The sequence below is a fragment of the Ranitomeya imitator genome, chromosome 1 (genome assembly GCF_032444005.1).
Source record: "Ranitomeya imitator isolate aRanImi1 chromosome 1, aRanImi1.pri, whole genome shotgun sequence".
Lineage (NCBI taxonomy): Eukaryota > Metazoa > Chordata > Amphibia > Anura > Dendrobatidae > Ranitomeya > Ranitomeya imitator.
Window position 1 is genome coordinate 1,057,415,945 of NC_091282.1, and position 13,035 is coordinate 1,057,428,979.

Genomic DNA, 13,035 nt, shown 5'->3' on the forward strand with positions numbered 1-13,035 from the left:
AGAAGCTACTCTTGTCCAATGCTCAGAAATGCTCACTTGCTTTGAGCGCTTTCCAACAGGCAGCGCTCATAGCATGACAACAATAGAGGTCTTGTTGGACACCTCTGGTTTTCATGCCAACCCATCAGTGACCCGCGATCACGTGATGGGGACACTGATAGGTGGGATTTCTGGCAGGCTTGCTAGAAGCACAAGTTAAATGCCGCTGTCAGAGATTGACAGCGGCATTTAACTGGTTAACAGCCGCTGGTGGATCGCTGTTAGAGGCACATGTCAGCTGTTCAAAACTTTGCTGCGTCTGGTACTTGTAGGCCTTGAACATATTACAGGAATCATGAAATCAAAGAATTATCAAGAGATTTTAGAGCAAAATGTCCTACCCAGTGTAAGAAAACTTGGCTTTTGTCGAAGATCATGGGTCCTCCAGGAAGAAAATCACCAAAAGCACACATCCAAAAGTACACAGGACTGATTGAAAAAAGAAAAAAAAAAAGACTTTTTTTTTTTAAATGACCAGCAATGAGTCCTCACCTCAATGCCATTGAAAATATTGAAAATGTGAGCCGAAATCTGTCATTGGGAAAAAGAACCCAGCAAACATTCAAGAGCTTGAATAAACTGCAAAGGAAGAGTTGGAAAAATACCAGCTGAGAAGTGCAAGAAGCTTAAAGATGGCTACAAGAAACATTTGGAGGCTGTCATCAATGCCATTGGGTGTGCAGCCAAGTATTAATTAGGGGGACCTTTATTACTGCACATGCTCTTTATTCTGTTTCTTCTTTGAAATTGCAACATGTAAGTTGAAAACAATGTTTTATTGTTGCATTACGTTGGACTTCTAATTCATTAATCCTGAAGATATAACTTCGGAACATTTCCATTTATTGCTGAAAATATTGTGGGTGCCAATAACGATGAGTAGGACTGTAAGCACTAAATAGTAGACACATAAGATAGTGGAACATTTTTAATGAAAACTTTACAAAGCTATTTTCTTTATTTTGGAAAAACACATATAGCCTTGAAAAATTATCCTGATAATATTTCCAGGATCTGTAAAAAGTTTTTCCTAATATAAATTGCACTAATAGTAGAGTTTTCCACCCCTTTGTTATTAATTTTTGGCCAAAGTGTGCTACAAAAATATATATCACATAATCACCCATGGATGCCCGTTAGAGATGGGCGAACCTGAGCAGTAAAGTTCGGTGTCCGTACCGAACACCTACTGTTCAAGCACGGACATCGAACACGAACTTCACCAGGAAGTCCGTGTTACTGTTTGGGTTCGGCTGCCCGAACACCAGGTTTTTGTCGCTCTGTCATGTGCATGATAGCACAGCAAACACCGCTGGGAGGTGAAACTATTCCTGACTGTCATAGAGCCACGGTTCCCATGCTGTCAAAAGACAGCATGAACCCTAAGCTGTGATTGGAGGTATAAAGTTTACCTCTGGTCACTGGTGTCAGCTGATGAGACTACTGCTGCCACTAATAAAAGTGAGAGCAGGAGTGGCGGATGGGAGTATTAATTAGCCACTTCTGCTCTGTAAATAAATGACTGGTGTCATGAACATGACAGTGCAGCAAACACTGTATGTTCTGCCCCCTATTCAAGTGAACGGAGTCTGGGTTCGGGTTCGGGTCCGTGTACTGTTTTTGTAAGGTTCTCAGTCTGCTTGCCACATCCACTCTTATTTTCTGTTATTGAAACCTATTTTTTTCCGTTGGCCATTTTGCGTTCTGTCCTGCTGCATCTACCTTGTCCTCAGTCAGTATGGAGTCTCTAGTTTCTATGTCTCCACCCTGTTCTCTGCCACTTGCCTTTTTAAGCAGCCGCAGCTGTTCAATCAGTGTTTCTGAATCATGTCTGCAGTCAGTCTGTGACCTGCTCCTGGAAGTCTTGGACATAGTATTCCAGCCATCTCCTACTACAGATCTTTGGAACATATGTAGACACTGGTATCCCTCTGTATGCCATCAACATTTGCTAAGGAAGTAAGAGAGAGACTCTGAGCCTATTTCTACAATTTATTCTGGACGTAAGGTTTATTCCTGCCTGCCTTGTCTTCTGCTTCTGTACCTAACATAGTAACATAGTAACATAGTTAGTAAGGCCGAAAAAAGACATTTGTCCATCCAGTTCAGCCTATATTCCATCATAATAAATCCCCAGATCTACGTCCTTCTAAAGAACCTAATAATTGTATGATACAATATTGTTCTGCTCCAGGAAGACATCCAGGCCTCTCTTGAACCCCTCGACTGAGTTCGCCATCACCACCTCCTCAGGCAAGGAATTCCAGATTCTCACTGCCCTAACAGTAAAGAATCCTCTTCTATGTTGGTGGAAAAACCTTCTCTCCTCCAGACGTAAAGAATGCCCCCTTGTGCTCGTCACCTTCCTTGGTATAAACAGATCCTCAGCGAGATATTTGTATTGTCCCCTTATATACTTATACATGGTTACCTGCAATTGTATAAAACCTTTCCCCTGTGGTATACTGACTTGTATGAAGTAATATTACTGTATTCAATACATTGCAGTTCTGGTACCCGAACCTGAACTTTTTGTTACTGTTCGGCAGAACTCGCTGGACCTGAACATCCAGGTATCCGCCCATCTCTAATGCCCGCTGCTCCACTGTCCCACTGACCAGGTCCTCGGTTGATCTCTTATCCTTCTCTTTTGACCTGTTAGTGATTAACCGCTGAAGGCAATCGGTGGCTCCTGGAGTGATGCCAGCAGGATTGAGGAGCGGCAGGGAATTCATGGGTGACTATGTGGACAGGCGTTATTGGAAAACTGGTTTAACATCTTCTATACTAAAAATCCTAACGTGCAAAAGATTTTGTTATTGAGCATTTAATAAGTTATATATCCATTTCACACAGTGATGCAGAATGAGATGCTGACAATTGACTGTCACCCAGCATTTTTATACACTTTCACAGGTTTTCAACTGTGCACATTCTTTACTTTGAACTGCATTTTAAACAAAATAGACTAATATATCCATTTGTTTTCTTGATGTGGCAGAATAGCAAACAATATGACCAGCAGAGCACAACAGTTGTTTCCAATCTGTAGGTGAAATTGGACTGCATCCCTTTCCGCTCTATTGAAAGCCTGGGTAATCCCTGATTGTATATTGATAAGATCTGTAGTTTTATATATTTACTAGATGGTGGCCCGATTCTAACGCATCGGGTATTCTAGAATATGCATGTCCACGTAGTATATTGTCCAGCCACGTATTAGATTGCCCAGTCACGTAGTATATTGCCCAGCCACGTAGTATATTGCCCAGCACAGAGCCACGTAGTATAGAGACTTAAAAAAAGAATAAACATATACTCACCTTCCGAAGGCCTGTTGGAAGTCCTGCTATACTCACCATCCGCCGCCTTTGCCACTCCTCGCCACGCTCCCAGGACCACTCCATTGCAAGCAGCAGCTTCCAGTGGTCCCAGGGCTGGTGTGAGCAGGACCTATGATGACGTCGCAGTCACATGACCGTAACGTCACGGCAGGTCCTTGTCGCACACCAGCCCTGGGAGCGGAAGCTGCCGCTTGCAATGGAGCGGTCCCGGGAGCATGGCGAGGAGCGGAAAAGGCGGCGGAGGGTGAGTATAGCAGGTTTTTTTTATTATTATTATTTTTAACAAGACCTATTTTTACTAATGATGCTGCATAGGCAGCATCAATAGTAAATAGTTGGGGACACACAGGGTTAATAGCAGCGGTAACATAGCGCGTTACACCGCGGGCCGTTACCGCTGCCATTAACTCTGTGTGTGCGGTGAGTGGAGGAGATTACGGAGCGGGCGCCGGGCAGTGAGTGCAGGGGAGTAGGGGAGGGACTAATCGGACTGTGCCCGTCGCTGATTGGTCGCGGCAGCCATGACAGGCAGCTGCCGAGACCAATACGCGAACGAATAACCGTGACAGAAGGACAGACAGACAGACAGACGGAAGTGACCCTTAGACAATTATATATATAGATGTATGAATTTCCTCATAGACTTCAAGCTCTCAAAACCCAGAAATGAATAATTGATTTAAACAAGAAATATAGCTGTTCATCTGTGGTATTTACTGCAATATCCTGAAACAGTCTTGTAGGAATCATGCAGAGAACACAAGGTTAATTTGATCAGTTCCATCTTCTGCTGATGACAGGCTTGACAATAATGTGTCCTACTATAGACAGGTCACAGCAGGGAGGCTTCATGACCTGTCACCTGCTTAACCCAACAGGAAGTACAGCGGCGTCTAAAAATCACTAAAGTTGACAAATCCACGGGCCCGGGTGGGATACACCCCCGAGTACTACAGGAATTAATTACAGTCATTGATAGACCATTATTTTTAATCTTTAAAGACTCCATAATAACAGGGTCTGTACCACAGGACTGGTGTATAGCAAATGTGGTGCCAATATTCAAAAAGGGGATAAAAACTGAACTAGGACATTATAGGCCAGTAAGCTTAACCTCTACTGTGGGTAAAATCCTGGAGGGCATTCTAAGGGATGCCATGCTGGAGTATCAGAAGAGGAATAACCTCATGACCCAGTATCAGCACGGGTTTACTAGGGACCGTTCATGTCACACTAATCTGATAAACTTCTATGAAGAGGTACAGTAAGTTCCGGACTGGACCAAGGACACGCAGTGGACGTAGGGTATATGGACTTATCAAAAGCTTTTGATACAGTGTCACACAAAAGGTTGATACATAAAATGAGAACAATGGGGATAGGGGAAAATATGTGTAAGTGGGTTAAGAGCTGGCTCAGGGATAGGAAACAAAGGGTGGCTATTAATGGAGCACACTCGGACTGGGTCACAGTTAGCGGTGGCGTACCACAGGGGTCAGTATTGGGCCCTCTTCTTTTTAACCTATTATTAATGACCTTGTAAGGGGCATACAGAATAGAATTTCAATATTTTCAGATGACACTAAACTCTGCAGAGTAATCTATACAGAGGAGGACAATTTTGTATTACAGGAGGATTTATGTAAATTAGAAGCATGGGCTGATGGCAAATGAGCTTTAATGGGGATAAATGTAAGGTCATGCACTTGGGTAGAAGTAATAAGATGTATAACTATGTGCTTAATTGTAAAACTCTGGGCAAAACCGTCAATGAAAAAGACCTGGGTGTATGGGTGGATGACAAACTTACATTTAGTGGCCAGTGTCAGGCAGCTGCCACAAAGGCAAAAAAATAATGGGATGCATTAAAAGAGGCATAGATGCTCATGAGGAGAATATAATTTTACCTCTATACAAGTCACTAGTTCGACCACACTTAGAATACTGTGCACAGTTCTGGTCTCCTGTGTATGAGAAAGACATAGCTGAACTAGAGCGGGTGCAGAGAAGAGCGACCAAGGTTATTAGAGGACTGGGGGGTCTGCAATACCAAGATATGTTATTACACTTGGGGCTATTTAGTTTGGAAAAACAAAGCCTTCGGGTGGTCTTATTACAATGTATAAATATGAGGGGACAGTACAAAGACCTTTCTAATGATCTTTTTACTAGCAGACCTGAGACGGTGACAAGGGGGCATCCTCTACGTCTGGAGGAAAGAAGGTTTAAGCATAATAACAGATGTGGATTCTTTACTTATACATATCAAAAGTCATAAATAGTCATAACACCCTCCAAAAATCTATGACTGATCAAAATCCCTCATGTATACATCAGGGAAAATTAGAGGAAAAATGTAATTCCAATAGCATGTATTTATTTAAAATTCAATAATTTACTTCACATTGAGTATTACAAAAACTAAAACAAGGGAACATCACAAAATAAAATAAAATAAATGAGGGTCATAAAAACCAGGAATAATTAATGCTCAGACATGTACATTATTGGTAAATACCACAGAACCCTAATACATGTTGAATCTATCACCAACAACACTTAATAGAAAATGCTTAATGAAGAAATCCTTGTTGTGGTGTCTAAATACTAAGAGCCCATACCATGTACAAATGGGTACATCTATAGCGATTCTTGTCCATATGCAATTTATAACATGTTACTTACATAATCTGTTGATCCTGGTAATTATGCCCTCAAATACTCCGACAGCGCCGTTTCACCGTTCCTCAAAAAGGGGGCACGCGGATTCTTTACTGTGAGAGCAGTGAGACTATGGAACTCTCTGCCGTATGATGTTGTAATGAGTGATTCATGACTTAAATTTAAGAGGGGACTGGATGCCTTTCTTGAAAAGTATAATGTTACAGGGTATATACACTAGATTCCTTGATAGGGCGTTGATCCAGGGAACTAGTCTGATTGCCGTATGTGGAGTCGGGAAGGAATTTTTTTTCCCCAATGTGGAGCTTACTCTTTGCCACATGGTTTTTTTTGCCTTCCTCTGGATCAACATGTTAGGGCATGTTAGGTTAAGCTATGGGTTGAACTAGATGGAATTAAAGTCTTCCTTCAACCTTAAAAACTATGTTATTATGTTCTGCTGCAGTGAGTTGTCTTAAGGCGGGTTTACACTAGAGGATTATTAAAAACAAGCGTTCCTAGGAGCACTCTTTCTCAATAATCGGGCAGTGTAAACAGGCTGCCGTTTACTAAAAACTAATCAAAAACGGTATTAACCCCTTCAGTCCACAGCTTATTTACGCTTTGCTTTTGTTTTTTGCTACCCTGCTGCAAAGAGCCATAACTTTTTTATTCTTCCGTCAATATGGCCATGTGAGAGCATGTTATTTGCGGGACGAGTTGTATTTTTTAACTACACCATTGGTTTTCCCATATCGTGTACTGAAAAACTGGAAAAAAATTCCAAGTGCAATGAAATTGCAAAAAAAGTGCAATTCCACAACTTTTTTTTTTTTTTGGGGGGGGAGGGTTTAACATGTTCACCAAATGCTAAAACTGACCTGCCATTATCAGTTTGCAGGTCATTTCGAGTTCGTAGACATCAAACATGTATAGGTTCAAAATCCAAAGTTTGTTAAAAAAAAAAAAATTGACATTTTCCGAGACCCGTAGCGTCTCGATTTTTTTGTCATCTGGGGCTGGATGAGGGTTTATTTTTTGCATGCTGAACTAAGGTTTTTAATAATGCCATTTTGGTGTAGATGCAATGTTTTGATCACCCATTATTGTGTTAATGCAATGTTGCGGCTACCAAAAAACTGTAATTCTTCCATTTGACTTTTTTTCCACTATGATGCTCACCTTTTTATATCTTGATAGATCAGGTGTTTCTAAATGTGGAAATACCAAATATGTTTGCATTTTTTGTTTTCTTTTATTGTTTTATTTTGAATGGGGCGAAAGGGGGGTGATTTGAACTTTTATATATTTTCAATTTAACAGTTTAAAAAAAATAAACTTTTTCACTTGCTTCCATAGTCTCCATGGCTGCAATCATCTGATCGCCTCTGCTACACACAGGCGATGATCAGATCAGATCAGATTTGCTATGAGCGCCGACCGCTGGGCGGTGATCATAGCAATCCAGCAATGACAACCACAGGGGTCTGCTGCAGACCACGGGTTGTAATGCCAACCCATCATCAACCTGCGGTCATGTGACATATGCGCAGATGGGCAGGATTAGTCAAGTGCTTCTGGCGCAATCTCATTAAATGCCGCTGTCAAAGATTGCAGCTGTTAGGGGCACATGTCAGCTGTTCAAAACAGCTGACATGTGCTAGAAAAGTTTTGGGCTCAGCACCAGAGCCCACATCAAAGGAAGAAGGCAGCACACTGCAGCGCTAAAACATGTAAACTTGAAAACACGAAATTTGAACTGCATTACTGCACTAGAAATATGAAAAATGAGAGCTTTTAGCGCATAAAAATGGCCAATTTTATGTGTACCTGGTAGCCCCTTTACGGCATCTCTCTTATACCAGGTCCTAAACTTGCCTTACCTCACTGAGAATAAACGTCTCCATCTGAATGGGTGCATGTGAAACCTCTTCCTAGACTAAAATTCTCTCTCTCTGTGGAGGGGTATTGGACCTGCTGTAATTAAAACACCTGAAGCTAGGAGGCGGAGTGCACGATCAGAAGGCTAAAGAATACATTTCAAAAACCTGACCGGCACATCCAAACATAGACTAAGTGTGAACAGGTGCTGAACCTAGAGTCGCCAACTCGTATATAGTTAAGTAAATAAGGCAGCACAATGCAGCGCTAAAACATATAAACTTGAAAACACGAAATTTGAACTGCATTACTGCACTAGAAATATGAAAAATGAGAGCTTTTAGCGCATAAAAATGGCCAATTTTATGTGTACCTGGTAGCCCCTTTACGGCATCTCTCTTATACCAGGTCCTAAACTTGCCTTACCTCACTGAGAATAAACATCTCCATCTGAATGGGTGCATGTGAAACCTCTTCCTAGACTAAAATTCTCTCTCTCTGCACTCCGCCTCCTAGCTTCAGGTGTTTTAATTACAGCAGGTCCAATACCCCTCCACAGAGAGAGAGAATTTTAGTCTAGGAAGAGGTTTCACATGCACGCATTCAGATGGAGACGTTTATTCTCAGCGAGGTAAGGCAAGTTTAGGACCTGGTATAAGAGACATGCCGTAAAGGGGCTACCAGGTACACATAAAATTGGCCATTTTTATGCGCTAAAAGCTCTCATTTTTCATATTTCTAGTGCAGTAATGCAGTTCAAATTTCGTGTTTTCAAGTTTACATGTTGTAGCGCTGCAGTGTGCTGCCTTATTTACTTAACTATATACGAGTTGGCGACTCTAGGTTCAGCACCTGTTCACACTTAGTCTATGTTTGGATGTGACGGTCAGGTTTTTGAAATGTATTCTTTAGCCTTCTGATCGTGCACTCCGCCTCCTAGCTTCAGGTGTTTTAATTACAGCAGGTCCAATACCCCTCCACAGAGAGAGAGAATTTTAGTCTAGGAAGAGGTTTCACATGCACCCATTCAGATGGAGACGTTTATTCTCAGCGAGGTAAGGCAAGTTTAGGACCTGGTATAAGAGAGATGCCGTAAAGGGGCTACCAGGTACACATAAAATTGGCCATTTTTATGCGCTAAAAGCTCTCATTTTTCATATTTCTAGTGCAGTAATGCAGTTAAAATTTCGTGTTTACATGTTTTAGCGCTGCATTGTGCTGCCTTATTTACTTAACTATATACGAGTTGGCGACTCTAGGTTCAGCACCTGTTCACACTTAGTCTATGTTTGGATGTGCCGGTCAGGTTTTTGAAACACATCAAAGGAAGAGACACGACATGTGCCGTACATATATGGCACATACCGTGAAGGGGTTAAACGACCACCAATTGGCAAACATGTAACCAATCAGCTGTCATTTCTGCTGGTCATCTAGTACACCCACCCTTAGGGTTGCACCCAAGACAATAAGTAGCAAGAGGAACATTGCTGAGCTCCTGAGACACACAAAAAAATTTAATTATATATTTTGTAGTTTGGGCTGTAATATAAGATAAAGCAGGATCAAAGAGGGCATGGCTTGGAAGAGCTAGTAGATGGTTGTGTTCGGCCGAAGGTCCTACTATAAATCTCCCTATAAGCAACATAAAGCATATCCAGAAGACTATTCCTAGAGAATATAACAATAGAAACCTTCAGGAAGTCAATGGATTACAAAAACGGAACTATCCAGGAAGAAAGGCAAAGATATGGACCCAGCAACATCCTCCCTAGGCAAAGGACAGGCCCATAGCAAACCTAAATAAGTAAGCAGGTTCTGCAGTACATAGTCAAATTCTAGAGCTCGGTTACTTTCCAGAAGTAAAGATAGCACGGCCAGAGAGAATACAGAACAGGATTCCCAGACCTCGGAGAAGGTATATGCAAAATGAGAAATAAAAAAAAATGCTCACTCATGCTCTGATAATCCCAAAAAAGCAGAATCCCAGAAGACCATAACCAGACAAATAATTTAAAATTAGGGGGGATTTCAGAAGAAATTATTCAAAGCAAGCTTTTCAACTACATCAAAAACAATCTTGAAAAAAAATATGCTCTCTGATAAAGATATTGATATAATTATTGATAGAGCACAACATCTCCAAAAACATAATTCATCCACAAATATTACCCCGGGATGTCATTGTGCATTTCTTTCATGTAAAAGAACAATTCATGGACTTTCTCTGGAAAAACAAAACCCTTTCTGACCCATTCAGCCAAGTAAGGACATTTGCTGACTTGTCAAAAAGAAACCCTCCAAATCAGATTTTTTAAAGACATCACCACACCTCTGTGCAAACAAAAGAGCCCATACAAATGGGGAATCCCAAGAAAACAAATTATTTCTTTAAAGAAAATCCCATTCCTATTTTTCACACCAAAGAAATTCAAAGATTTTTGCATTACATAGTGGATCAAAAGAAAGAAAAAAAATCAAATCACGTCAGAGAAACATGATACACATACAGTATATTTGATGAATTTACTGCATTACAATTTCTGAGATTAATCAATGTGTTATTTTTATGGATTATAATCTTCATCTGGAATTAAATTTTATCATCCGGGACTAGCAAGTACTCATAAGTCTGATCTTTCCCCCCAATGGTAGATATACCAAACTGGATATATTTGGGTTCTACCCGATGATTATGTAAGCATATTGAGAATATGTTAATATCATGTATGCTTATTTGTGTATATTGTTTTAGGTAGATATATATATATCAGTTTGATATAAAGTTATATACTTGTTACACTTTAACCTCTTAATGACCTTGGATGTATAGGTACATTCAAGTTAGTCTCACTGCATTTGATGTGGGTTCAGGTACCGAGCCAGCATCTTTCCCTTCACATGACCAGCTGTCATGTGCCCTTGACAGTCGCTGGTGTCAATCTCTGACAGCAGCATTTAACACGGGTTGGGAGAAAGCGCGTCACAAACTTTGGATTTTTTTTCAGCACTTAAAGGGAAGGTGCCATAAAAAAAAAAATTTTTTCAGAAATTGTAAAAATGTAAAGAATTAATGATTACATTTTCTTAAAAAATATTATCATTTGTTTATAATTTAGTAAAATATGAAAAATAATTTGAAAAGTTTTGGAATTTCCACTTTTCAACACTAGGGGGAGCAGCTGCTGAAATTTCAGAAAAACCTAGTGTACAAATAGCTCACATTACAGCACTGCAGTAATTATGGGCGGAGTCTGCTGACGTGTGATGTCTCCTCTCCTCCCCTTCTGGGTGTTTGCTAAGGAATTAGAGAGGATGATATTCAGGAACCCAGTGAGCAGCCATTTTGTTGGTGACTGCAGAGTATGGCTGCCGTCACACTATCAGTATTTGGTCAGTATTTTACCTCAGTATTTGTAAGCCAAAACCAGGAGTGGAACAAATAGAGGAAAAGTATAATAGAAACATATGCACCACTTCTGCATTTATCACCCACTCCTGGATTTGGCTTACAAATACTGAGGTAAAATACTGACCAAATACTGAGCGTGGACGGCAAACCTTAGGCTACTTTCACACTAGCGATTTTGGCTGTACGGTGCAATGCGTCATTCAGGAGAAAAAACGCATCCTGCAAAGTTGTCTGCAGGATGCGTTTTTCCCCATAGACTAACATTACCGACGCATGTAACGTTTGTGCGTCGAGTCCACCATTTTCGACCGCGTATGCACGGCCAAAACTCCGCCCCCTCATGCCCAGACCTTACAATGGGGCAACGGAAGCGTCGCAAGACTGCTTCCGCTGCCCACGTCGGGCATTTCTTTCACAGCATGCGTCAGTACGACGCACTGTGAAAGGCCCGTACCGACGCTAGTGTGAAAGCAGCCTTATACTGACAAGTAGACAGTCACCATGGCAGGCAGCAAGGATTCTGGGAGATATGTGGTGGAGGGAGCAGGGTGACAGCAGCACAGAGTATTTCAGGAGAGCAGTGTGCTGGTCTATAGGGGCCCCCTGTTTGGTGCGCGGAGCAGCCAGGGATTATACATAGAGCGCTGTCTTATACACACCTGGATGGACCGTCTGCTCCACAGAAATCCAGGAAACATTTCTGAGGATTGATGGCCTGTTCTGATCCAGACTTTGCATGCAGACCCCATTCCCCTCCTCAGATCCTGTCCTGGCGATGTGTGAAAGCGAGGCGACAGGCACAGTCGGGGTGACGCTGGGAAGGAAATGTAGCCATATAGTAACAATAAAAATGAGACCCCTCTCTTCAGCTGCCTCACCAGCCTTCCCCTGACTACACCTAACTGGAGGTCATGCTGTCCCCTCTATTACCCCAGACCCGCGTGCAGGTGCTCAGCCAGAACCACCATAGAATGGGTCCGCTTTCTCAATATAATACTGACATACAGATCACACATAATACCGCCATGTAGATCACACATAAAACCACCATATAATTCTCACATAATACTGCCACATAGATAGATCACACATAATCCCACAATACAGTTCTCATATAATCCCGTCATATAGTTCTTATATTATTGCACCATACTGATCAAACATAATACAACCATACATATTACATATAATACTGTCATATAGATCACACATAATACCATCATACAGGTCACACATAATAATTAGCGGCATCAAGTGTGGTCTATATGGCAGCATTATGTAAAAAATATACATTATATGGTGGCATCATGTTTGATCTATATGGCAGCAGTATGCAAAAAATATATATATGGCAACATTACGTTCCGTCCATATTACAGTATTATGTAATAGATATATCTGGCGGCATTATGTATGACCTATATGGCAGTATTATGTAATAAATATATATGGCGGTATATTTATTATGTAAAGGCAGGAAAGTTGTGAGCTATGCCCTTCTGTGACCCCCACAATTATTTATTTTATTTTTTTTTTTGGGGGGGGGGGCAATTAGACCTTATGCTATGTCGCCCTATGATTTGTATGTACGCCCCTGGTGACGATCCTCACAGCTTGTCCTGAAAGACAGCAGGCTTGGGGTGTCGGTGAGATTGAGGTGGGTTTCAGGGAGCAGGAGATGGGTGTCAGGGGGCATGG

The 13,035-nt window shown here is 41.4% G+C and overlaps 1 protein-coding gene and 1 long non-coding RNA gene across 4 annotated transcripts in view; one reads left to right on the forward strand and one right to left on the reverse strand.

The window, feature by feature from the left end:
- RXFP1 (relaxin family peptide receptor 1) overlaps positions 1 to 13,035 on the forward strand; it is a 578,825-nt gene that overhangs the window by 439,423 nt on the left and 126,367 nt on the right. The window lies entirely within an intron of this gene.
- LOC138656849 (uncharacterized) overlaps positions 1 to 13,035 on the reverse strand; it is a 36,782-nt gene that overhangs the window by 22,887 nt on the left and 860 nt on the right. For both annotated transcript variants that reach the window (XR_011316979.1, XR_011316980.1), the window contains exon 2: positions 11,997 to 12,151. This is a non-coding gene — a long non-coding RNA (uncharacterized lncRNA). The remainder of the gene's footprint in view (positions 1 to 11,996; positions 12,152 to 13,035) is intronic.